Source organism: Echinops telfairi, unplaced genomic scaffold (genome assembly GCF_000313985.2).
Source record: "Echinops telfairi isolate 266 unplaced genomic scaffold, ASM31398v2 ScPeMD7_5;HRSCAF=22, whole genome shotgun sequence".
Classification (NCBI taxonomy): Eukaryota; Metazoa; Chordata; class Mammalia; order Afrosoricida; family Tenrecidae; genus Echinops; species Echinops telfairi.
This window is the reverse complement of record NW_022103901.1, coordinates 42,954,595-42,959,939: the sequence shown is the minus strand read 5'-3', so window position 1 is coordinate 42,959,939 and position 5,345 is coordinate 42,954,595.

The window sequence follows — 5,345 nt, the reverse complement described above, 5'->3', positions numbered from 1 at the left end:
ATTTGCAGCAACACATAGATTCTCAATTTCTTATTGAGGGATAAATAGGAGTTGTAAAATAAGACATCATTCATGCAAATTATAGGGCACAAAATACTAATATATTGTATCTTTTTTCTGTGTACATTAGTAAATATATATGTGTGTGTATATGCTAACCAGAAAAACAAGGCTTTTTAATTTCTAGCACACCAGTCTCTGTGACAAGCCGCAGTGATCCTGCCCTCCTGGTACTCAAGTCTCTGTATAGCTCCCTCCTGCAACTAATAGGACTGACCTGTGTCTTATTGGTCTCACAGTCTCACAAGAGGATATTAAGAAAATGATAGCACTCCAGGGTTGGGTGAAAAAAGACATTTTGTCTTCTCCCTTGCGATCTTATTTTACTCATCCCTTTCTTAGAGGATGCCAGTGGCCATATTGTGAAGAATCTCAAATAGATGTGAAGAAGCCCATGAGGCAAGAAACCAAGGAATCCCCACTTGAGTCCCCTTGACAGTCCCAGTCAAGTCTTTACATAACAACAACCTGTGAGAGACCCTGTACCAGAACCAACCAGCTAAACAGTTTCTGAATTCCTGACCCATAAAGACTGTGATATAATGAAAGTTTATTGGTGTAAGCCAATACGTTTGAGGATAGTTTGCTATGCAGTGTGATGGGTTAAATATGTTGTCATTAAGTGCCATCAAGTCAGTTTTGACTCCTGGCCACCTTCTGCATGATAGAAGGAAACACTGCCTGGTCTTGCTCCATCCTTACAATTGTTCTTACGCTTGATCAGTCCTATTGTTGCAAACGTGTTTGACTCCTACAGTCTATGGATGTAGTCCTGCTTGGAAACAGGGTTTTCTTTGTTAACTACGGTATGCCTGGGTCATGTGGGTTTGAAAGCAAATCATTTCTGAGTTATTAAGAGGCAGCTTAGACATGGACGCCAGGTGAGGATCATCTAGAAGTCAAGGAACTTCCAGGAACCAGGGAGCATCCAGGGCTACTGACAAGGAAGCAGGCAACATGGCCAAGACCCTGATTGGAATTTTTAGCCTCCAAAACTGTGAGAAAATAAATTTGTGTCCCTTAACTCTGTACCCCCTGCCCCCCTCCCACTTGTGGTATTTGTGTTACAGCAGTGCTAAGGGACTGAGGCACATAGTAATAGGTAACCAATACAGAAACGGTTGCCACCTAAGATTCTGGGCCTGATCTGCTTTCCATCTGTTCTGTGAAGTTTCAGAAAGGCACTGAAGGCCCAGGAATACTAAACTGAAGATGTCCTCCTTCAATCCTTCAGAAGATGGCTTGTGTTATAGCAGTGCTAGAGGACTAAGGCGCTTAGTGCACAGGGTTGCCATGAGTCAAAACTGACTTGATTGATCTTCAAGGCTTGTCTCTTCGTTTGACCTAAGGCCATCCTCCATACCACCAGTAGCAAGAGCCCATACTTTGAGAAGCACTGGCCAGGTCCAAAATTCTGTACACTTGAGGTCCAAATGATAGAAGTGACTTGGCCAAGGTCACAGAGAGACTACAAAGTAGAGAGCAGCCAAGCCAAGTAGAGAGCACCCACATCTCTTAACTGTAATCCAGAGGTTCTTCCAACAAGTCAGCCCCCAGCCCCATAGACAGTAAGTTCTTCTTGACATCAGTGGGGTTCCTTGTTTCTGGGGGAGTGGGGGGGAGTAAAAGCACGTGGCAAGTAGGTGACCTCTACTAGCAGCCTCCACCTCTTCCTCTGCCTCACACCCTGCAGTTTCTCTTTACCAATTCAGCCTCCATTGGACTTTTGATTTCCAGATGTATCTTCTAAAGGAGGAGCCAGTGCAGGGAATTGGGCTGTCTTTTAGGAAGCAGTGACAAGAGTCATCCAGTGTAGAGCTAGTGACCAGGAGCAGCACGTGGAGAGTACAGTTTCATCGATGGTGAGCATGTGTGGGAGGAAAAGGGAAAGGGGAGTCAGTGCTTAGGGTGCCCCGGGTTTCCAATGATGATGGTGGGCGACTGAAAAAGAACAGTGGTGATAGTTGCCCAACATAATGAATGTAATAGACTTCAGTGAATTGTCCTTATGCTACTTGATGAGTTGGCAAATGTTTTGTGATGTTGTTACCACGATAAAAACGCATACAAGCTGAAGTCTAAATAAATACACTAGTAGCTAAAAAATAAATCTAACTCTAAAAGGGCCCTGGTGGCACACTGGTTAAGTGCTCAATTTTGAGCTGAAAGGATGGCAGTTTGAAACCGCCACCTCCACCCCATCCCCAATGAGTCTGCAGGAGAAAGACTGACGGCCGACTCCCCTAATGACCACACCTTCGAAAATCCGATGGGGCAGTTCTACTCCGTTGCATGGGGGTCCAATGAGTTGGAATTGTCTCGACACCCAACCACTACAACAAATGGAAGAAACCTCCCTTTCCTCCCAATAAAAGATGCACCTTCTTTCGGGCCATGTCCAAGTAGGGCTGTTCTCCAAACCTAATATCCGACAAGTGCAGAATGGAATTTGTCTTCTTCCTCAAATGTCTCCATCCACCCAGAATCAGTTTTCATTGAATGCCATTGGCATAGTAACAATAGTGGTCTTCCTTCCTGGTGGAACTGTGGGTTAGGTTTGGGACTGTTAACCCCAAGGTTCACAGTTCAAACCCACCAATTGTTTCTTGGGGGAAAGATTAGACTGATTGTTTTGAAAAGATTTATAGTCTGGGAAATCCTCTACAGCAATTTCCCCCAGTGGACAAAACCTCCCCCATGGGGGATGATGGACTGACCCAGGGGGGCTACAAATGCAGATACCTTCACTTTATCCTGGATTGTGAGCTAAAAGTACAGAAGTTTTTAATTGCTAGGGGGTGCAGAGTAATTTATTTTTCCTGGAAAGGGGACAGTAGGCCAAACAAGTTTGGAACTTTTGCATAGCATCGCTATGGCTTGGACTCAACTTGATGGTGATGGGTTTGGTTTGGTCTGGCCACTTGTTGAAGGCCAGGGGCATTGCATGAGGCATCAATCCACAATGGGTACAAAGCAGAATTAGCATCGACTTCTAGTCATGCCACAACAGGGGTGCGAAGCAGAATTAGCATGGACCTTCTAGTAATGAGGAAGACATGGAGGCTTTCAACAATGATGTGGTCACCGGGCTCATAATAAGTGAAAGAGTGAAATACAAATCCAATGCGTTGCCCAAACCCAGGCCCATTGCACACATATGGTCTGCAGATGAGTTTCGTTTGACCCAAACTGTGTTTTTTTGGTTTAGTTTCTTTTCTTTGCCCCTCATCCCAATTAGTTGTTAACATTACAAAAGTCAAGAGATCTCACATAAAAAGCCAGCTTTCTGGCATCTCCAGAGGAAAATGAGATGATTTGGTAGGATGACCTTGGCAAGATAATGAACTTCTCTGGCCTCACTATGGATGACAAAAGTGGACGCAGCTGTTTCTCAGCTTCAGAGAGTGTTTGTGGTGGGGTGAAGGGTTGGGCCAGAGGGTTCAATAATAGTCATGAAGTATAACATTCATTGTGCAATAAAGGTTGTGATGACTAATGTTCACTGTAGTTTAAAAATGGGCCTGAATGAGTGTATTGTGAATGGGGATCTTATCTCAAACCAAATTTCAGAGGTACAAAGACTTTGACATACAAAGGGCTGCAAGATAGGTAGTTGTTTAGCAATCGGCCTTGGCTACCCACTGGATTGTGAGGAGCTGGTTAATACATAATGGTTAATCACACAGTTAGAAATTGATGGCCCAGGCAAGGTGAACTGCTGACCTGTTGGTTTCTTTGTTACTAGAAAGAGAAGCAAAGAATCACAGTAAAGGTAATACAAGATAATACCTACACACATTCTTCACCTACCCCTCCCACTCAGGGCCTTTACCCCACAGGTATAGTCACAGGCACGGAGACATCACATGTGCATGAGGAAATCAACTGCATAGAGGAATCGCCAAATGTTGCACCCTGCTCAGAGATGTGTAGGCCCATCTGTCAACCAGACACTTCTGGGAGAGACAGGCGTCACAAGGCCAGCTCCCAGCTCTGTCTCTTACTAGCTGTGGGCCCTTCAGAGAATCACAATGGTGCCTCAGTTTCCCATCCGAAAAGTAGTATAGGTATCCACCTTCTAGAGGCACTGAGGACTACACTGTGGTGAACTCTTAGAAGAGTGTCTCCAACCAAACCACACTCACTTCTACTGAGTCGATTCCAACTCATGGCAACCCTTTGGAACAGGGTAAAACTGCCTCTGGTTTCTGAGACTGTAACTCTGTACAGAAGTAGGAAGCCTCATCTTTCTCCTGAGGAACAGCCGGAGGTTTCAAACTGCCGACCTTGTGGTTAGTAACTCAATGTGTAACCACTCCACCGCCAGGGCTCCCCTAGCAGAGTGCTTGGCAGATGTGAAATTTCCATTCCTCCACTGGCTCTTCCTCCTCCTTTCCTCTTGTTTTTCTTTCTCTTCCTCTTGCCCCTTCCTCCTCTTCCTTTGTAGGAGCCAAAAGGTAACATTAAGCTCTGCCATTTACGTCCCCCAAACCCAAGCCAATCGCCTCAGAGTGACTTCTGGCTCATGGTTACTGTTTGGAAGTAGATGCCCATGAGTTTCTTTAGATGAACCTCTAGGTGGGTTTGAACTACCAACCATTCAGTGAGTTTCCCAGTGCTGGACCATTTGCACCGTCCAAGAACTCCCTCAAAGTCTGCACTAGGGCATGTAACTAGGTTTTCAAGAAGAGAGGCAGGAAGGGTCCCGGTGGTGCAGGACAGTGTGGTAAGAGCCTGCCTGGGAGGAGGGGTTCCACTCCAGATCTGCCCTGGCAGCTGTGTGTCCATGGAATCCCACCATTACTCGGTCTCTATTCCCGTGTTGGAGGAAGGGGTGGTGTGGCAGTCATATAATCTGTCAATTCGAGGAAGGGGTGGGGTTTAGCCTGTCAATTAGGTCGCAGCTTGATGACCTCATTTGGAGGCGCAACAAAGATAAATAGCTCACTGGAGGCCAGAGACGCTCACTCCCTGCAAGACATTCCTGTTTACAAGCCACATGGAGCTACGCTGATAGAGCCCTGGAGTGGAGGAGCCATGTGGAAACCCATTCAGTGCTGAAATGCTTTCACTGCCACTGAATCCACAAGACTTTCCACCCACTGGCCTGTGATCTTTCTTCCTGCATTCGATGTCATTGCATGTGCTGTGTGAGTCTGAAGAATTAACAGACTGGTAATGGACATATGGGCTTATGTAGGATTTATGGATTTCACCTGGACTGGGCTGGGATGTTTTCTTAATGTACAATTGCTCTTTGCTATAAAGTTCTCTCTTGCACACAT